Source organism: Dermochelys coriacea, chromosome 11 (assembly GCF_009764565.3).
Source record: "Dermochelys coriacea isolate rDerCor1 chromosome 11, rDerCor1.pri.v4, whole genome shotgun sequence".
NCBI lineage: Eukaryota > Metazoa > Chordata > Testudines > Dermochelyidae > Dermochelys > Dermochelys coriacea.
This window is the reverse complement of record NC_050078.2, coordinates 69,951,388-69,973,634: the sequence shown is the minus strand read 5'-3', so window position 1 is coordinate 69,973,634 and position 22,247 is coordinate 69,951,388. Positions and strand designations below refer to the sequence as shown.

The 22,247-nt window shown below is 43.6% G+C and overlaps 1 long non-coding RNA gene across 1 annotated transcript; it reads right to left on the bottom strand.

Moving 5' to 3' along the window:
• Positions 1-11,199: 11,199 nt before the first annotated feature.
• LOC119863793 lies at positions 11,200-20,572 on the bottom strand. The gene is made up of 3 exons (XR_005295744.1): positions 20,446-20,572; positions 19,011-19,117; positions 11,200-11,639 (listed from the first exon to the last, which is right to left on the bottom strand). It is a non-coding gene; the product is annotated as an uncharacterized LOC119863793 (long non-coding RNA).
• Between the last annotated feature and the right edge of the window lie 1,675 nt (positions 20,573-22,247).

Genomic DNA, 22,247 nt, shown 5'->3' with positions numbered 1-22,247 from the left:
TTGAATAGTCACTTGGGCCTCTGGGTTGATGAATTTGGGGTCCACTAAGGATTGGTGGATAACTGACACCTGTGCTCCAGTGTCCCTCCACGTGATAACCTTCTTCCCACCCACACTCACAGTTTCCCTTTGCTCTGAGGGTATCTGGGAGGCATCTGGGCCTGAGGACCTTTGGTGTGACCCCAGTGCAATGAACAGCAATCTGTTGGGGTTCTTGGGGCAGTTGGCCTTCACATGCCCCAGTTCATTACATTTAAAACATTGCCCAGCTGACTGGTCACTGGGAAGAGGTGGGTTGTTGGAGAATGGTGTGGTGGGATGATACGCTGACTGGGGTTTTATTTGGGGCGTAGGTGGGGCCTTGGGCTGACTCCGATGACAGAGTGTCATCTCGGGTTGCCCCTTCTGATATCTGCTCCAGCTGTTACTAGCTTTCTTCTTTTTTGCCACTTCCACCCATTGGTTCCAATCTCCCCCGCCTCGATTATAGTGTTGGGCTTTCCATCTAGGATGAACCTTTCTATTTCCTCAGGAACACCCTCTAAGAACTGCTCCATTTGAATTAGGAGAGACAGATCTTCCAGAGATTTAACACTTGCTCCTGATATCCAAACATCCCAATTTTTTACAATGTGGTAAGTGTGTTGGGAAAATGCCATGTCTGGTTTCCACTTTAGGGCTCTGATGGGCATACTTGGGTGTTAGCCCAATTCTAATTCTGGCCCTTTTTAAAAAAAGTTTGTAGTTGTTCATGTGTTCTTTAGGCATTTCAGCTGCCACCTCTGCTAAGGGTCCACTGAGCTGTAGCCTCAGCTCTATCATATACTGGTCTGTAGGGGTGTTGTACCCAAGGCAGGTCCTTTTGAAATTTTCTAAGAAGGCCTCTGTATCATCGCCTTCCTTGTATGTGGGGAATTTCTTGGAATGGGGAGCAGTACCTGGAGAAGGACTGTCAGGGTTACCTGCTGGACCCAGCTTAGCCCTTTCTAGCTCTAAGTGCTTCAGTTCTAACTCCATCTCCAAGCGCTTTGCCTCCACCTCCAAGGGTTTTGCCTCCATTTCTGCCTCCAAGAGATTTACCTCTCTTCTCTCCTCCAGTTCCAACTCCAAGCACTCTAATTCCATTTGTCTTTCATGTTCCTTCTGTTTTTTTTCAGCCTCCAATCGGGCTAATTCCAGTTTCTTCTGTACCTGACTTTGTCATATTTGCTAACCTTCCTGCCCTTTCTGTAGCTTAGCCAGAGAGCTAGGGGGAAAAAAAAAACATCTTGTGAATTCCCTTGCTGTAGGCTTAACTACTCTGCCTTCCGGCAAAGAAAAAAAAAAGACTCGAGCTGCTCTCAAGAAAAAAAAAAGTGTCCTTTTAAAATCCTGAGGTCTGTGCTTCTGATGTAGGGTAATTTCTGCACTACAATATCAGTGCACAGAGAAGAAAAAAACATAACAGGTGACAAAAAAGGGTTATTATAAAGAGGATATATTTAATCACTGAGGCCAGCAGAAGTAGAAATGGGCTTAAATTGCAGCAAGGGCAGTTTAGGTTGGACGTTAGGAAAACTTCTTACTACTTCTACTTCTATCAGGGTAGTTAAGCACTGGAACAAATTACATAGGGAGGTTGTGGAATCTTCAACATTGGAAGTTTTTAAGAACAGGTTAGACAAACACTTGTCAGAGATGGTCTAGATCAGCACTTCTCAACCAGGGGTCTGGGGGCTCCTGGGGGGGGGCGAGCACAAGCAGGTTTCAGGGAGTCCACCAAAATAAACCAGGGCTCAGGGCAGAAAGCCAAATCCCAAGTCCAGCTGTTCAGGGCTGAAGCTGAAGCCCAAACAACTTAGCTTTTTGGGGGCACCCTGTGGCATGAGGCCCCAGGCAATTGCTTGGCTTGCTACCCCCTAACACAGGCCCCGGCATTTAATCTACTGAAAAACAGTTGTTGTGGCATGGGTGGGCCATAGAATTTTTATAGCATGTTGCGGCGGGGGGGTCAGAAGGAAAAAGTTTGAGAACCCCTGGTCTAGATAACGCTTAGTCCTGCCTCAGTGCAGGGGACTGGACTAGATGACCCATTGAGGTCCCTTCCAGTCCTACTTTTCTATAATTCTATTCTGTGCCTCCAAAATCATGCAACATTTCATGAGTCTTTGGTGTATTTTTCTATCTTCTATCTATCAGGAAAAGAACTTGAAACTGTCAAGATGGATCCATAAAACAAAGCAACCAAGTGTGCAGTTGGGGAAGACAACTCTGTCTTTTCACTTCTGTCCCCCATTCAACAAAGCACTATGACTCATTGACTGTAATGTGACTTAAGAACATTTGCTAATTTTTTGCTGAACTGGGGCCTTGAAGGCTCCCCTCTACTCTCACCAGGATGGAATCCTGTAAAGTGTGGTCTCAGGGCTGTGAAAGCACCTGGGAGGGAGAAACCCCATGGGGAGCCGCTGTTTGGAGTATTTATTTTATTTTTAATACAAAATTTCTACAAGTTTGTTTACTTTGGATTCAGCAGATCCCCAGCAGAAATGCCTGGGGAAAATGGCACCTCATTCCAATGGGGCCGCATTGGAGGGGTTTTTGTTTTTAAAAACTTCCTGGGCATGGTCTTCTCCTTGCTTTGCCACCGAGCTGTTCCACTCAAATGCAGCTATGGCTAGGGCACTGATCTGTTGCTGTGCTACCATAACTCACAGCCAATACCACCTCACCCCAGCTGCAGTCTCTGATCTTTTGCATTTGCCAACTCTCTCTTAACACTTTAGGAAAAAAATAAATGATAGTGTCAGCTGTTCTGTTAGGATTTAGCCAAAATGTAGTAACTAAACTGATGCCATGTTTCCGCTCAGCAGCTCCCAAATCACTGTGGTCTTTTACATTTGAAAGAGAAATCATTTGCTCACTCAGTCTATAGCCAAAGCCGACACAGCAGTATGATCAGATTATTACTATCCCTGATGCCCATTGCCCTGAGTTATTTTATTACTTGACTATGTGTACTCAGTATCGGCAACCCCAAACATTCAAAAATCAGGAGTCAGCTCCACATCCAAGTCATGAATTTTGAATTAAAAATCATGACATTTAAAAATTACTGGAGTTTTTAAATTTTCCTTCTTAGTTTCTGAGCCTTTGGGTCACATTTTTAAGCTTTTACTCCACCACCATGAGGACTAGATGTATTTAATTTATTTATTTATGTATTTTGTAAAAAAAACCACTGATTTTCACCTAATCAGCCCTCTTCAGGACCTTGGGCATTAAGCTCAGATAAGAAGCGATGCAATGGATAAGACAGAGTCTGTCTGGGCAAAAATTACATTGGGGAAGAAAACTAGTAAAGCCTCTCCTACGATAGTGCTTGGGGTGTGCTATAGACCTCCAGGATCTAATTTGGATATGGATAGAGCCCTTTTTAATGTTTTTAATAAAGTAAATACTAATGGAAACTGCGTGATCATGGGAGACTTTAACTTCCCAGATATAGGCTGGAGGACCAGTGCTAGTAATAATAATAGGCCTCAGATTTTCCTAGATGCGATAGCTGATGGATTCCTTCATCAAGTAGTTGCTGAACCGACTAGAGGGGATGCCATTTTAGATTTAATTTTGGTGAATAGTGAGGACCTCATAGAAGAAATGGTTGTAGGGGACAATCTTGGCTCAAGTGATCATGATCTAATTCAGTTCAAACTAAACGGAAGGATTAACAAAAATAAATCTGCAACTAGGGTTTTTGAATTCAAAAAAGCTGACTTTCAAAAATTAAGGAAATTAGTTAGGGAAGTGGATTGGACTGAAGAACTTATGGATCTAAAGGTAGAGGAGGCCTGGGATTACTTTAAATCAAAGCTGCAGAAGCTATCGGAAGCCTGCATCCCAAGAAAGGGGAAAAAATTCATAGGCAGGAGTTGTAGACCAAGCTGGATGAGCAAGCATCTTAAAGAGGTGATTAAGAAGAAGCAGAAAGCATACAGGGAGTGGAAGATGGGAGGGATCAGCAAGGAAAACTACCTAATTGAGGTCAGAACATGTAGGGATCAAGTGAGACAGGCTAAAAGTCGAGTAGAGTTGGACCTTGCAAAGGGAATTAAAACCAATAGTAAAAGGTTCTATAGCCATATAAATAAGAAGAAAACTAAGAAAGAAGAAGTGGGGCCGCTTAACACTGAGGATGGAGTGGAGGTTATCTAGGATAATCTAGGCATGGCCCAATATCTAAACAAATACTTTGCCTCGGTCTTTAATAAGGCTAAAGAGGATCTTAGGGATAATGGTAGCATGACAAATGGGAATGAGGATATAGAGGTAGATATTACCATATCTGAGGTAGAAGCAAAACTGAAACAGCTTAATGGGACTAAATCGGGGGGCCCAGATAATCTTCATCCAAGAATATTAAAGGAATTGGCACCTGAAATTGCAAGCCCATTAGCAAGAATTTTTAATGAATCTGTAAACTCAGGAGTAGTACCGAATGATTGGAGAATTGCTAATATAGTTCCTATTTTTAAGAAAGGAAAAAAAAGTGATCCGGGTAACTACAGGCCAGTTAGTTTGACATCTGTAGTATGCAAGGTCCTGGAAAAAATTTTGAAGGAGAAATTAGTTAAGGACATTGAAGTCAATGGTAAATGGGACAAAATACAACATGGTTTTACAAAAGGTAGATTGTGCCAAACCAACCTAATCTCCTTTTTTGAAAAAGTAACAGATTTTTTAGATAAAGGAAATGCAGTGGATCTAATTTGCCTAGATTTCAGTAAGGCGTTTGATACCGTGCCACATGGGGAATTATTAGTTAAGTTGGAAAAGATGGGGATCAATATGAACATCGAAAGGTGGATAAGGAATTGGTTAAAGGGGAGACTGCAACGGGTCCTACTGAAAGGCGAACTGTCAGGTTGGAGGGAGGTTACCAGTGGAGTTCCTCAGGGATCGGTTTTGGGACCAATCTTATTTAATCTTTTTATTACTGACCTTGGCACAAAAAGTGGGAGTGTGCTAATAAAGTTTGCAGATGATACAAAGCTGGGAGGTATTGCCAATTCGGAGAAGGATCGGGATATTATACAGGAGGATCTGGATGACCTTGTAAACTGGAGTAATAGTAATAGGATGAAATTTAATAGTGAGAAGTGTAAGGTTATGCATTTAGGGATTAATAACAAGAATTTTAGTTATAAGTTGGGGACGCATCAATTAGTAGTAACGGAAGAGGAGAAGGACCTTGAAGTATTGGTTGATCATAAGATGACTATGAGCTGCCAATGTGATATGGCTGTGAAAAAAGCTAATGCGGTTTTGGGATGCATCAGGAGAGGCATTTCCAGTAGGGATAAGGAGGTTTTAGTACCATTATACAAGGCACTGGTGAGACCTCACCTAGAATACTGTGTGCAGTTCTGGTCTCCCATGTTTAAAAAGGATAAATTCAAACTGGAGCAGGTACAGAGAAGGGCTACTAGGATGATCTGAGGAATGGAAAACTTGTCTTATGAAAGGAGACTTAAGGAGCTTGGCTTGTTTAGCCTAACTAAAAGAAGGTTGAGGGGAGATATGATTGCTCTCTATAAATATATCAGAGGGATAAATACAGGAGAGGGAGAGGAATTATTTAAGCTCAGCACCAATGTGGACACAAGAACAAATGGGTATAAACTGGCCATCAGGAAGTTTAGACTTGAAATCAGACGAAGGTTTTTAACCATCAGAGGAGTGAAGTTTTGGAATAGCTTTCCAAGGGAAGCAGTGGGGGCAAAAGCTCTATCTGGTTTTAAGATTCTACTTGATAAGTTTATGGAGGAGATGGTATGATGGGATAATGGGATTTTGGTAAGTAATTGATCTTTAAATATTCAGGGTAAATAGGACTAATCCCCTGAGATGGGATATTAGATGGATGGGATCTGAGTTACCCAGGAAAGAATTTTCTGTAGTATCTGGCTGGTGAATCTTGCCCATATGCTCAGGGTTTAGCTGATCGCCATATTTGGGGTCGCGAAGGAATTTTCCTCCAGGGCAGATTGGAGAGGCCCTGGAGGTTTTTCGCCTTCCTCTGTAGCATGGGGCATGGATGACTTGAGGGAGGCTTCTCTGCTCCTTGAAGTCTTTAAACCATGATTTAAGGACTTCAATAGCTCAGACATGGGTGAGGTTTTTCATAGGCGTGGGTGGGTGAGATTCTGTGGCCTGCGCTGTGCAGGAGGTCGGACTAGATGATCAGAATGGTCCCTTCTGACCTTAGTATCTATGAATCTATAAGCTAAACAGAACTGTGCTAAAATGGCGAGAGTTAGCCACTCTGACACAGGGAGGTGGTATTTGGTTGCGTGGCTACAGGTACCACTGACCAACTTGTCTCTGAATTCCAGTGGGATGTGCATTAAAAGAAACTGAACATCTTTGCATGATTGCATCCCTGCCACTTGCACATGGAAACATTTCCCTCTCCGTCCGCCACTATGGGTCATTCTGTGAGAAGTAGGATATTTGCAAAAATAAATCCAATGGGCTGTGCTAGGAAATGGCGAAGGAGTGGGACTTGGCCTCCCAGAAAACCACAGCATTGTAGGAAGGGAAAAAACCCAAACCAGGTCATTAGGGTGGTGGTGGGAAAGGAGGGGAAAATACACTAAATCATTCATTCAAACAATAGAATAAAATGTAACAAAAAGCGAGGCATATGTTTGTACTTACTGCAAATAATTCAAAATGTAAAAAAGGACATCTTGTTGGGTAAACCTAGAATGGCTGCACAGTGGAGTATAACTTGAAACACATGTATCAGCCCATGGGCTCCCATGGAATTTACAGAAATAGCACACTTAAATTTACTGCACTTCTCCTGGTTATATTTTAACCATCTGCAGCATCAGAATAACCCTCATGTGTCCCACAATGGATTTTTTTCCCCATTGTCTGCAGCTCTTGGTGCAAAATCCTGAACCAAGAATGTATTGCCTGGATCTTAGAGGACTTAATCATATCAGAGTAATAGCTTCTACTGCCAGGGCTAACAGTGTAGAGGCTGATGCTGGAACCATTGATATCAATGGTACTTTTGCTATGGGAGCAGGTTTGAACCATTAGTTCAAATGGGAGCAGGTTTGAACCATTAGTTTGCAAAGATTTGGGACTAAATATAAATTGCCCTTGAATACTGCACTATTAATGTATTATAAAGGGGGGAAAAACTTGTAAAAGCTGGAAATTTAGTTAAGATTCCAACATGAACCTTAATACCATCCTGGTGTCCCCACCCACCTTTCTCCTGTGGGTGGAGACCCTCACTGTTTACCCCACCACTACGCAGTGGATTTAAATAGTATAGTCTTTAGCTGCAGAAGGATATAAACCACACTTACTCTTCCAGGCTCTGATCAGCAGAGACCCTTCTGTGATATGTACCAGGGAGTGTCAGAGTAGATTAAAGGCAGATTCTGGGGTTTGGACCTAATCATCCCCCCATTTCCAAGCAGGAAGGAGTGCCAGCTCCATGCCATGGTCCCTTCCCACATGCACATCCAGGTCCACATGTGAGAAAGAAATAGGCAAAGCATAGGAAGGGGCATGTTGCATGCAGATCAAAGGGATGCTCCATCTACTGTCTCCCCAGCAATCCTGCAGCAGCAGCAAAGTTCACGTCTGTGATATAGTGATGGTGGTGCTTAGAATGAACTTCCATCTTGAACAATCCCTTGCTAGTCTTCTTCTTTCATGAAGGGTCAGTATAGGAGGATTTAGGCAGCTTAAATCCCTCAAAATTGCATCTTCCAACTTCATTCATGTTATTAATCATAGAATATCAGGGTTGGAAGGGAGCTCAGGAGGTCACCTAGTCCAACCCCCTGCTCAAAGCAGGACCAATCCCCAATTTTTGCCCCAGATCCCTAAATGGCCCCCGCAAGGATTGAACTCACAACCCTGGGTTTAGCACGATTATTGTGTGTTATTGAGAACGAATGCTGAAAATGAAGTCATTTTGATGTGTTTTATGCCGATATTTCGTGAAGCCGATGAGTGTTAATTTTTGCATCATATCCTAAACTTGGCATGAAATAATTCCAAGGGTTGTACTACACTAATGCAAGGTGGTAAATTAAAAGGAACACATTAGAAGCTCGCCATTCTGGCTACATTATGACAGAAGAAAAATGCAATATGTATATTTGCACAGAATTAGGCATAGAGCTATATACACAGAAAACTGTTTTTCCCATCCCACAAAAAAGTTGAAAAAGAACAATCATCCTCAGCTGGGAAAAAAACGTTTGCAAACCACAATTCCAGAAAAATTTTGGTTCAAGTCAATCAAAACATTGTGTTTCAATTTTAAATTTGTTTAAATTTTTCTTTTTATTATTATTATTAATTATTATTAGTAGTAGTATAGTAGTAGTAGTTTAAATTTCAAAACAGTATTTTTGAACCAGAAAAATAGAAAATGTTGAAACAAAACTTGACAACTTCAAAAAATTTTCAAGCAGATCCATTCCCATGAAAAAGGTTCTGTTTTGACAAACTGGCATTTTCCAAGCCAAAAAAAGGGTTTCAATGAAAGAAAGAATCACCATCTCAGATAACTAGGACTTGGGTTTTTACTCTGGTTCTGTGAAGTTCCATGGTTTCTCTTTATAAAATAACCATTAGATATAGCAATGGTTTGAGTGGGTAGGGAAGTATCTTGTCTTGTTTTCTGGCAGCCAAACAAAGGGAAAAACAAAAACAAACAATACAGAAACAAATGTTACTTGTTTAGCAGTTTTTTGAATAGAGACACCCACTCCAAATTGTCCTTGAGACCTGCTGATCATGAGGGTTAGTCAGCCAATGAAAATGTGTTACAGCCAGTGGAATTTACTCTTTGAGCTTCCCCTCCCTGCTCCCATCCATTACCCATGCACTGATGTTGGTATGAAGCCAAAAAAGAAGGAAAATGGAACCAGTGAAAGTGAATGACTTTTTCGCCTTTGTGGAAAAACAATTTAAAAAAGCTAATCTTCTCCCATCTCCTTTTGTATTTCACGTCCTGCTAGTTGGATCCCCTGACCATAGGTTCTTGGTATACAAGTATCATAAATATAAAGGGAAGGGTAAACACCTTTAAAATCCCTTCTGGCCAGAGGAAAAACCCTTTCACTATAAAGGGTTAAGAAGCTAGGATAACCTCGCTGGCACCTGACCACAATGACCAATGAGGAGACAAGATACTTTCAAAAGCTGGAGGGAGGGAGAAACAAAGTCTCTCTCTGTCTGTCTGTGTGTGATGCATTTGCCGGGGACAGAACAGGAATGGAGTCTTAGAACTTAGTAAGTAATCTAGCTAGATTTGTGTTAGATTCTGTTTGTTTAAATGGCTGAGAAAAACAAGCTGTGCTGAATGGAATGTATATTCCTGTTTTTGTGTCTTTTTGTAACTTAAGGTTTTGCCTAGAGGGATTCTCTATGTTTTGAATCTAATTACCCTGTAAGGTATTTACCATCCTGATTTTACAGAGGTGATTCTTTTACTTTTTCCTTCTATTAAGAACCTGATTGCTTTTTTCACTGTTCTTAAAATCCAAGGGTTTGGGTCTGTGTTCACCTATGCAAATTGGTGAGGATTTTTATCAAGCCTTCCCCAGGAAAGGGGGTGTAGGGTTTGGGGAGGATTTTGGGGGAAAAAACATTTCCAAGCGGGCTCTTTCCTGTTAGACACTTGATGGTAAAAGCAATAAAGTCCAAGGGGAAAAAGGAAAATAGTTTGTACCTTGGGGAAGTTTTAACCTAAGCTGGTAAAAATAAACTTAGGAGGTTTTCATGCAGGTCCCCTCATCTGTACCCTAGAGTTCAGAGTGGGGAAGGAACCTTAAAAACAGATGAGGAGATTGCCTTGACTACAGCGTTGCTAATAATGACACTACACAATTAAAAAACAGTGTAGCATTATAGTTTTCCTATAATGGGAAAACTTCAAAATATCCATCCAGTTTGTTTGATCATATATTTGCTTTGCAAGCAGATGGCATGTGTCTGGCCATGAACTTAATGCTGTGGTTGAAGGGTATATCTGAAAGCTCTCAGCCCTTGCCCTGTTTATCTTTTAGTTCAAGGGGCAGTTGATTTCTCATGTGCCAATCCAGCCTGGGCATTTAACTTTCTCCTCAATCATAGCCCTTTTGGTTCAATCCTTGCTTCAGGCTCTTCTGTTCTCCTGGCTCTCCAGACTCAAATGCTGAGGTTCAGACAGGGACAAAACTGGACCCAGGGAAAGTACATTCAATCATTCAGGGAAGGGATCTTCAGTGGATTATCTGCTTTCCCAATACAATGTCATTGTTTGTGATAAGGCAGAACCTAAGGGTCCCAATCAGGGATTCGGGCCTCATTGTGATAAGGGTTTGTTTGTATACGCATACCAAAGAGACAATTTGTTTGGTTGGACGCCCGCACCTTTGTGAAGCCCCACTGACATCAGTGGGCACAAATGGCAGGATTATGGCCTAGGTTACAAAGAGTGGATGACATAACCTAACAGTGAAGGCAAAAGAGGAGAGGTGGAGAAGATGGTGGCAACCGTGAAACAAGCATCTCTTTGCCCAAGGAGCATAGTCATGGCTGGGCTCCTGCCTTGCTGGTGTCAGCAGGTCGTGTTTTGTAGGCATACAGAACTAGAGATACAACAGCAAAAGTGACACCACCAGGAAATAATTTCTCAAGTCTTCCTGATATCGTAAATCACTAGGGATACCTCAGCTCTGGGAGAGAATGCTGCTTTAATTTTTTTTAAACGATCACTGCACTTTATTTTAATTTTAAAAATAAGTAAAGGGCTTGAACAGATTTGTTTGCTGGAACACAAGAACGGCCATACTGGGTCAGACCAAAGGTCCATCTAGCCCAGTATCCTGTCTCTGATAGTGACCAGGTGCCCCAGAGGGAACGAACAGAACAGGTAAACATCGAGTGATTCATCCCGTCACCCATTCCCAGCTTTTGGCGAACAGAGGGGCACCATCCCTGCCCATCCTGGCTAATAGCCACTGATGGACCTATCCTCCATGAATTTATCTAGTTCTTTTTTTGAACCGTGTTATAGTCTTGGCTTTCACGACATCCTCTGGCAAGGAGTTCCACAGGTTGACTTTTAATATCTACTACATAGGAAAGGTCCAGTCAATCTGTGACTGAGAAACGTTGCTTGAATTCATTTGTGACCTGATCCCAAGCCCACTGATTATCAGGGCCTTTAAAACATGATCCTGCAACTCCATGGGCAGCGGCAGCAGGCTGAATCAGCACAATTCCTCACTGCCAAGTGCCAATTCAGACCTTCCCACCAGCTCTTGTTCTGCACAGCCAGCTGGAACCAGACACAGAATGAAGCAGAGCTGTTGCAAATGTTTTACACACTGGGTGATCACTGAACATCACCCCTCCCACACTGGGAGCTGACCTGACCAGTGGGGCATCCCTAGAAGAGTGGGTGCAGCAGCCACACACTTCAATGTAGGGCTTTGCATTAATGGCACAGCCTTTGCTAACCCTTCGGTAACAGGCACACTTAACCCACTGGGGTTGCTCCTCTTTCGGATATCGCTCTGGGTGCTTGTGGAGGCGAGAGGACAGCGATGGGTTCCTTTGGGGACATGGATAGCCTATGGAAATGAGAGAATCATAATGAAAATTGAGGGAAATTGGAGCATGTAAGGGTGGGAAGTGCCCAGGGATAAGAGACTCATAAAGTATGTGGGCTGGGAGAACTGGCAGAATAAGGCTAGACCTGTCAGGGGGTAGGTTTCTGTGTTGCAATGCAGGATAGGTAGAAGCACTTTGGGGTGCCTTCAATAAAGTAGACTTACACCCTTTGCTGGAGGAGTTTATTTGGGCACGCTGGAGGAGTTGTGGCAACTGCAACATTTCTAATTCCACCTAATGGTGCTGGTACCTGATCACCACAGAGACACCACCACCACCACAATCATTCCTGTGTTCCCCGTGCCATTCTGCCACAGCAGAGTTCAATGGAGTCACTCATGACAGAGCACCCTCAGTACACGAGGAAGAAAACTGATATCAGGGCATTCTCCATGAAAGGTCCTCAGCTGGGCATTCACTCCCCCAGGCTTGCCTGCCAGAGCCCATATCGGTTCCACTTAAGGGAAAGCTGCAAGTCCCAGGTTTTCTCTCAGGCATTGTGAGGAGGGACTGAAAGCTGGAGAGGTTTTGTTGTTTTCTTGGGAGATGTACTGTATTTGCATGTTGTTATTTTATGCTGGGGCAAAAACAATCCCAATAGAGAGGAGGTTTCATGATGCAGTTAAATTGTGCTAGGCTTCCCAGAATTTGGGATTACACCTATTTATGTCTCTCTAAATACATACAACAAGCCTGACCTCGAACATTCTGCTTGACAGAAATCAGAAAAATATGCAAGATTTTAAAAGGAAATCTCAATTGTTGTTTTACAATAATCTCCACCCAAAACCACTTGACTTTGGAACTTTGTGAGTCTGTCATCCCATTTGTTCCAAGTTTGTTCCTTGCCTGCAATTTTGACACCAGAAAATAGAGGTGTTCTTAAATGAGCCTCCAGATCTTCCCCATCCACCTCACCATCTGTCCATCCCCAGGACTAATCCGAGCATGATCCATTCAGTCTTAAATCAAATCTGAGTAATCCTAGTAGCATGCACTGTTGGAATCCAATTTTATCTCCGAAGAGAATTAAGACCTGATCCAAAGCCCAGTGAAATCAATGGCAGTCTCTTTGGATCAGGTAGTAATTGCCTTGCATTGGGAGAACTATACATGATTTCCTTCGAGAATTGCAATGCTTAAGACTAATTTTCTCTTGTCTATCTTCTGGTGTTATTTCATTACAAATGACATCATTGTCTGCAAAATGTAATTACAGAAGAATAAACAAAGTGATTGCTATGTACAGGGGAAACAAAACATTGGTGTTGCTAAGAGAGGGCCGGTCATCCAGCACTCTTCTAGCTTCAACTTTTTAACTAATCGCATAAGAAGTGCGACTGAGAAAACACAATTTCCCTCCTACAAATTCATTTCCATTCCTTAGCTTTGTATATGGCACTCGAAGGTCTGACTATACCTAGCCCTACCAGAGTGAACAGTTCCTTGGAATGTTTAAGAGCCATAATTAACTGAAATTTGGTTTTATGTGTCCTCTGAAACACAGTACATCCAACCCAACAATGTCCCGGACACCATGCTGACTGCATTTGTTTAATACAGACACAGAGGAAAAGGTTGCTAACTGATGAATTGTCACATCACTTTCTGCAGAACCCTGGGTTTTTCTTTTGATGTGCAGCTTGAGGGATCACAGCAGTAGTTAATATGGCTGAGTATTTATCTTTGACCTTTATTTTTGCTTTTCTTTGTAACCTTCCTCTAATATGTTAGAGGAAAAAAATAATATCTCTACCACAAATCATTCTTTGTGAATTAGAACTTTGCCTAGAAGTTGTCTTGTAGACATACTGTATATTCGTTTTGCTAAGGAGATATAAAACCACAAAAGAGAGGCCAGATCCTCAGCTGATATAAATGGGCATAACTATACAGATATTGGTGGATCTATGCCAATTTACAGAAGGAAAGTTCTTTAGGAGCAGTTCCATTGACTTCAGTAGAGCTATACCAATATACATCACCAAAGGTTTAGCCTACCCTTAACTTAGCCTTGGTCAGTAATGTCTACACATCACAGAATATTATTTTACAGAGTCGCAGCGAACACTGTTAAGTGAATCTCATACAGATCGGAGTTTGGGTTCAGTTAGCACTCAGAAGTTTGGATGCCTATCAAAAATTTAGGGGGACTTTCTACACTTCCAGAATGAACAAATTTGGGTTGCAAATCTCTTGAGAACAAACAGAGTGGTGAGATTTCTGGTACTTCCTGGTTTTGGCCAGGATGGCGATATGATTTGTGTGGTATGGTATTTCTGCCCTTATCCCAACCAGGATTTGCCATGGTGTTTTGGCACTTCCAGTCTCAGCTGAAGTCTGAAAATTCAGAGTTTGATGGATTTTATAGTGTATCTGATTTTGATATGTATTGATGGCCTTGGAGGACATGTCAACAGGAACTTAAACATGAAAAATAATGGAAAAAAGAGTTACCTACACCTTCAGGGCCTGAAAAGTTATGGTTTGGGGTCAGTCTGAGTTCAGATTATCGGTTGTTTTAGCCAACCTGGCTCCTCCTGAAAGGCTTCAGAACCGTTTGGATGGCTCTGCCTTGCCTCATCATTCTCTGAGTCGTGCAGCTGACTCTACCATCTGCTATCACAGAATAAACAGTTACTTCACTGCTCGCCATACTGCAGCCCTGAGTTCAAACTAAGCTTCACCGCTGACCTTTAGAACTTCTCCTTTTGTTTGTTGCATTTGTCCCTTGATAAAATCTTGTTTACCCAGACCAGCGTTCCTATGGTAAACAGTCTCTCATTCGTCTCCTCCTCATATATATTACAGTAACGAGTGTATTTGTGTAAAGGGAACTACCCTCTATTCTAGAAAAAAGAATAGTAGTACTTGTGGCACCTTAGAGACTAACAAGCCACAAGTCCTCCTTTTCTTTTTGCGAATACAGACTAACACGGCTGCTACTCTGAAACCTCTAATCTAGTTCTCTCCAAACCAGCCAGACCATTTAAATTCATTACTTCTTTTTCAGTGTCAGTACCATAGGCTTTACCTAACTGTGAAAACCCATTTAGGCAAAGATGACACAAATATGCCATTATTTTTTGGATCACCATTCTTTTACGTGGGGTAAGAATGGGGTCAAATGAAAACTACAGAAATACAGAGGAACCACAGTAAGCCTCAGGTATTTTGCTCTTCTTGATACCCTTGTGACTTGAATATTGTGGGCAACAAATGAAATTCAACAAAAATGGCTAGTCCCCATCCTGGTCTTTGTTCCAAAGAGCGGGCCAAATTCTGATTGTCAAACTCAGTGTGTGCTTGTTACTGGACAGTGTGGTCTAAGAAGCTGTCCCTGCCAAGACAGGCTTACAAATCTAAGAGACAGATTTGCCATACTCCCTCCCTCTCACCCTTCGTTTATTGCCAACATGGCTGGGAATATGTCTAATTTGGATCTTGGAGCAGGGATCTTTCTGCAGCGTCACATACATCTTTGGCATTGTGTACATGAAAATATCTATCTCAGATACTTATGTACAGTATCTGAGAGCTTCATACTCTAAAGTGTTTGTCCTCCCAGCATTCCTAGGAGGTACAGGAGTTCTATTATCCACATCATACAGATTGGGGAACTGAGCTACAGACACTATGGCCCAGCTCCTCACAAGATATGTAAGCACCTCCCTCCCTTTGACTTCAATGAGAGTTAAACACCTAAATACTTGGAGGATCTAGGTCTAAATGCTCAAGGTCACACAGGAAATCTGGGACAGAGCAGAGAAGTGAAGTCAAGTCCCAGGGTCGCACTGGACCACGCTTCCCAGGCTAATTTCTCAGTTTGGCAGCTGGAGATGTGGTGCAAGGAATGAGGAATAGGTACACCGAGCCAGACTCATGAGGAAGAATTCTAGCAGAGTCAACCAATGCTCCCATGGGGCTCCTGCATGCAGGGTGGCAGCTGAATCCTCCTCAGAGAGGGTGCAGTGTGCAGTCCCCTCAGTGACTGTACGGTGGTGCAGGGATGGGGCTGGAATATAGCTCCACACTTGCTAGCGCCTTTCAGGTTTCTAGTGCCTGTTGGGACAATAGCAAGGATCAGGGCCTGCACTCCCTAAAAGGCTTGTACCTTGTGCTCTATACTCTCCTCAGCTTCTACACCCATTGTTTCCAGAATTAGGCCCTAAAGTAAGATTATTAGAACCAGACGACGGGCTTGATCCACATCAATGGACATCTTTCAATTGCCTTCAGTGAGCATTGAACCAGGTCCTATCTTACAGCCCCAAAGCGCGGCTATCACTGTAACACATTGCTTAAACAGATGGGATGAGTTGATGGCATCTGATGGCAGCAGCAGTGGACCACAGCCCACACAATGAGCCCAGTCGACAGACCTTGAAAACAAGCCCACTCCCCAGTTCTTCCCATCCTAATTAGGCCTTGTTGAAGTGCCGATTCCTTCCCAGAAAAAAAAAAAATTAGTGTTCACACTTGTTAACAGACTTTCCTACCCAGCTTTCCCTGGAGGGTGCTGAAATACTGCTCCAGGAAGCCCAGCACATCTTCTCTGGATTGAGGTATGAGAGTGATTCTTTTGAGCCAAACAATGCGGAAAAAAAAAAAAAAGTCTCTGTACCATGCGCAACTCCCCATGCAGCTTGAGAGGATCACATTGGGTTGCATCTGATTGTGTTCAATTGCTCAAGAGTGAGATCACCGCTCAGATCAGCACTAAGGGCTAGATTTTGCTTGGTCTGTGCGCCTTTCAGGGAGTTAAAACCCCCCTTTATGCTGTATGCAGGGAACCCAGTGCCGACGGCCAGGAATGTGGGGCTACATTCCCTCTTCCTCCCCCTTGTGCAGGTGGGTGGGGGAAGTATAGAGCCTTGGCTTCACTCCTACACTCACTAGCCAGAGTAGCTGAGCTATGCAATAGGCAGTGACGGCCGCCATCTTGGCCAATGCAGAGACTGAATCAGAGACCTCTAGAACTAAAAGCAATGAGTCTCTACAGCTTAAGCTAACAGACTTTCATCCTCTGTGGTATGGGCACAGAGTGGGACATGTAACATACACTGACCAGTGGGTTCCCTTCGCATTTATTGTTAGTATTGGCCTGTAGCAAGAAGACAGCAGGGAAGGAATTGTGCCTCAGAGAGGCCATCAGTGCCTCCTAGGTCAGTGCAGTTTAGGCACCAGCCCATGCTTAGGGCTGATTGGGCCTTAGGCCACAATCTAGCCCTAAATTAAAGGCCGATTTTTCTCCACTGACAGGGCTGTGTTCTGGCCTTTATTTCAAGGAGCCTCCATATCTTCTGATGAAGAGTACTTGTGGCACCTTAGAGACTAACAAATTTATTAGAGCATAAGCTTTCGTGAGCTACAGCTCACTTCATCGGATGCATTTGGTTTTTTCCACCAAATGCATCCGATGAAGTGAGCTGTAGCTCATGAAAGCTTATGCTCTAATAAATTTGTTAGTCTCTAAGGTGCCACAAGTACTCCTTTTCTTTTTGCAAATACAGACTAACACGGCTGCTACTCTGAAACCTGTCATATCTTCTGATGAGAGCCTCCTACCATGGCACTAAAAGATCCCCTTAAAGGTACATTCGGCACTATACTTTATATGCCAAGGGATTTGCAGACATTCCATGGCCTTGACACTCCTGAGATTGCAAATAATTCACTAAAACACTTTCAGGGCCTTCTCCCTTCAGCTAAAGATATCCCATACCTCCCACAGAGAAAGCCAGCATTAACATTTCACACTTTGGAAGGAGAGGCAGCTAAGTCAGCATTCATGTGTTTACAAAGCCCCTGGGAGCTTTGAATCAAAGGAGCTAGGAGTCTAACCTGGAATGAGATGAGCAGAGCAAAGGTTTTTTTTGTTTCGTGACTCCTGCCAGCTCTTGCTTTTACCTGTTAAACACATTCCGAGCACATGGAAAAATATCTGGGAATGATATCATGACATTAACTGACCTGGTATAATATTCTTCAAGTAAGTGGCCATCCACTGTCCTTGCAGGCTACAAGGGATGTTGAAATAAATTAACTCGCTCAGTGGTTTCAATACACAAAAGTCTAACAAGCAGACAAGGCCCATTCAAGCTCATGGTCAGTTTAGGAATCAACCCCTGTGCAGGAGGGATTGGTAGTGATCCATCAGGCATCCAGCACTGAGATATGCATATATTGTTCACTAGTTTCCTGTCTGACAAATTTCCCCAGACTTCGACCCCAAACAGTGCCATGCTCCATCCTTCCCTCCTCGTTAATCAAAATTCTCTTCCAATCCCAGTCATCTTTTAGCACTCTCTCCTCTCTACACACCCCCTTCTCACAGGGATGCAGTCGAAAAGCCCTAGCATTCTCTTCACAACAGGTTTGCTCCTATCCACAAGCTCCCCATTGGCCCCAGTGACAGCCACTCTTGGTGCCTTCCCCTGCAATTTTCCAGGATGTCCAAAAACACCTTCTCACTCTGTTTTGGAGGCCTCCATTACACAGCACCCTTCCCTGTTGTTCATTTATACCAATTCAATTATCTAGCTATATGCACCTATTGAATCTGTAGAGCACCAGGCACCAGAACAACTATGCAATAAATACAAAATTACAAAAATCAATTAATTAATTTCCAATGACCCCTATAGGGACAATGCTTTCGCTGCCCTAAGGCTTCATTGCTCACACCGCAGTTACTTGACTATGTGTTCTCTACAGTACCCGTTACTCTGGGTACCGTCTGCAAAAATATGTAGGGCTTGCACTGGGCGGGGAAGCCGATCAGATTAGGTTCATCTGGACCCCTTTCATTGGGGTTCTCTATAACCTACATTCCAGCACAGAGAAAGCTTTGACTCTGGCTCTCTGAAGTTGTACCCTCTGCACTGAATATTTCTGTGCTGAAAATGGTCGTTGTGGGCTCCAGAGGGAGAGGTGGTATGGGAGGGAATAGGGTCAGGACTTTCAATTTGACCCAGTGCCAATGGAGGGGACAGCCACAAGTGCTCCCAGGGACTAATCAGGAGACAGGCTGCTATGTGCTGTGTAGGTCTTTGAATGGCCTTGACTTCCAGCTGTAGGTAGAGGGAGTCCCAGTAGCCTTGTCTCAAAGCGAGACATGTTTGGATAATGGCAGTTAAGTCCTTGTCTGAGAGAGACATGACCCCTATGCAATGTGTAGCCAGAAGATAAAGTTTTGTACTGTTGCTACCTGGTTAATGAGGAACTGAATCTAGCAAATCCCAAGGCTCCAACTGAAGGGTAGATGTTTCCTGTGGAGGGCATGTCAGGAGTTTAGTTAGCTCCTCACAGTATTTTCCCCTTTTACTCACCATCACTTCTGACATCCCTGGGTTGAGATCAGCCAACCGCTTTCCAGACAGCCACTTCTTTCTTGCAGGCCCTGAGGTATCTGTGCCATGGCACCACTGTCTGGCATCTATAGGAAAAGAGAGATTGAAGCCGATTTAATGCCACTCATTTTGTGACCTTAGAGCACAAAGCAAAGGCTTGCATTTTAACACCCTGACCAAGGCTGACCCGGAAAACACAGAAAAGGGGGAGATGTAGTATTTTATGGATTGCAAATGTCATGTGCTGGAGCTTTATCCAATGATAACTGGGAAGGGGCACTTTACTACTTGGTCTCTGCCGTCCTACCCTTATTTCCAGGGCTTTAACCTCTATAAAACTGAAATGATGATCACACAACTTTTGGAGGAGGGTGACATCAGCCCCATCTTATTTCGACTGCCCCTGACAATTCTTTGAGCTTGTGTAATAAATTCCATTGGACATCTCCCTAGACACAGACAAAAGTACGCTTAGTTCAGGCATGTCTCTTAGCAGGCTATTAGGAACAGAATACTGGGAGATATATGCTGAACATATCATGTCAAAAGAGCATTCGATCCCTAGCTATAAAAGGCGAAGGACAGAGGTGATGCTAAAAGCAGGGTTTTCCCCTGTAGGCATGGAGCAGATTTGTCTGACTGATGGCACACCTGGCCATAATTAATACATCAGAGACAGGCTGAAATATGAGGGACAGTGAGATCGTTCTGATGATGAGGAGCTGATTCGCAGCCCTATACCAGCCTGTTGAGAAAAGCTGCTAGGTGGGTGGGTTTTTTTCCAGCAAAGAGAGATGGTCGGCGGCTGGCTCGTGGTTGGAGATGACAAAGTGAAAAAGCACTGGTATGAGGCCTCCAAAAACAGTGCAGCTGCATGCCGACGGTATGTATAATCTGGAAAGGGGTCATAGGAAATCCAAATATAGTCATGGCTGCAAGAATAAATGCTGTTTCAGGATCCTCCATGGACAGCTGAGCACAAACTGGGCACTAATAAGACAGCTGCAGCCTTCTTTAAAGTTTGTGGCTGAGATTTTCAAAAACTAATTAATGGGAAATGGGCATCTACAGGCTACTTTGAACATCTCAGCCTGAAGACAGAGTGGAATTAAGAGGAGTTCAGAAGTAGATAATGGAAATGATCAGAGGCATGGAGGGATTTTCAAGAGGAGGAGGGGTTAGGACTGTTTATCTTACAGCCAAAACTAAGGGAGCATGGTAGGGACAGACAAAATAAAGAATGGTATTGACAAGGTGGATAGGGAGCTCCTATTTCCTCCCTCTCACACTATAGGAACAAGGGGACCATCACAGGGTGTAGCAGAACCCCCTTTGCTCCTGCCTCTGCTATGCTCTGCTCCAAAAACCACACAGAGACCTTTGGGCTCAGCAATCACCAGTGCAGTTTACTTACAGTGCACAATCCCGCCACCTTCTGACCACGTACAGTTGGGGATTTCAACCTTAAGGGCTTCTCAGTCCTGCAGCCAGGAAGGAAGAGCTTCCACTCTCTGGCTTCCCCCTTTCTGTCTGCTCCTCTGGGCGTCCTTCCCCAAGCTAATGAGGCTGGCAGCTGTTTCTCCTTGGCAAATCAGGCCCAGGTTTCTCTAGGCAGCTCCAATCTAACCCCCTTGATTGGAGCTGGCATGACAGAGGGCTGGCTCAGGAGTCCCTGCCCAGCACCCTGTCACAGGGACATAACTGAAACGGAGAGACAACAACTTACACTGATGAAAGGAGACATTTTTTCTTTATGTAACACCATTAGTGAGTGGAAGTCATTGTCACAAGACATTGCCAAGGCCAAGAGCTCACTAGGATTCAAAGAGAATTAGACGTTGATATGGATAATAGCCACCCTTGCATTAGATAGGGTAATAACAGATCGTGGATATAAATCTACTTGCTTCAGAGCATGAGCTTCTGATTGTGTTGGGAAGCAGCTTCACCTCTGGGCAGGTCCTTGTCCACTTTGTGGTTTCTTACATATTCATCTAAAGCACCTACTGCTGGCCACTGTCAGGGACAGGAGACTGGATTGGCTGGTCCACTAGTCTGATCCAGCCTGGCAATTCCCATGAAGAGAGGGCAAGGCACTAACAGAGCAAGCACATGGTGAGGAATGGGGACTCTAAATGAAATCAAAACCTGAGGATGAATTTGGACCTTCTTTGTATTGGGACTCTTGCCCTGGAGTTATTTGTATTTGTGTCATTAATAGCATTGCTGTCACAGCCAACACAACCATTGCCAGTTTCCTTGTCTCCAATATTTCACCTAGAATTAGCTCACCAGGGCCTGTTCTGGAGGCCTGTTCTGGTTTGTCCCACTTCCTTGGTCTCTGGCTGTAATAGAAACAAGTCTTCAGAAATCCATCTCTGACATTTGCCATCCTCTATTTCTGCAAGGGTCAGGAATTCTGATATCTCTATCATCATCCACAGTTGGGTACTGCCATCTGTGCCACAGCAGTGGTTGCATGGCAACACACTGCTCATGCTGTCTCCATGCTGGGTCACTGTCTGTCTCCGCCGGTACCTTTCACTCCTTCAACCTCTAACTAGACCATTTATGGGTCATGATGCTCAGCACCTTCCTTTGCAGCCAGTTCATGGAGGAGGACCACATGCACATACTATGCTTGTCTTCTCCACTATGATTTCCAGCATGGCTCTCCTGAATGCACACCAGGGGTTTTGGTTTCTTAAACTCTTGTCTTTGTTCTTAGAAGGAGATAAAAATGGAGTTTCTACTTGGATTGAACAAGAGACAAAATCCACTGCCCATGTGGCAATGTGGCCGTGACAGGGTTAACTGGTGGTTATCCAGACAGGATGGAGCCATGCGCCTCCCTCCCTTACTTCCTGTTTGGTAAGTGGGAGTTGCCCCACCCTCTCTTTTGTGATGCAGTTGAATAAAGGAGCAAGTTCCCAGCCTGCAGTCTGGTGTGTAAAGTGTTATTTTGGTAGAACTGAGTGGTCTCCTCACAAAAGCATGTATGTGCAATTGCAAAGGAAAAGAATTGGAGCCGAAAGTGCCTGCTACTGAATGTTACCTACTTTGCTCTATAGAGAGCAAATTAATCAGTCTAATAGCAAACATCTGCTAAGCAAAGTGAGAAGGAATGCTCAACAAAATCCCTTTCTCCTTGTGCAGTTGACCTTTTGCAGCTTAACCTCCCCGCCTACTGCTGTTAAAAGGCTGTCAAATAATTCC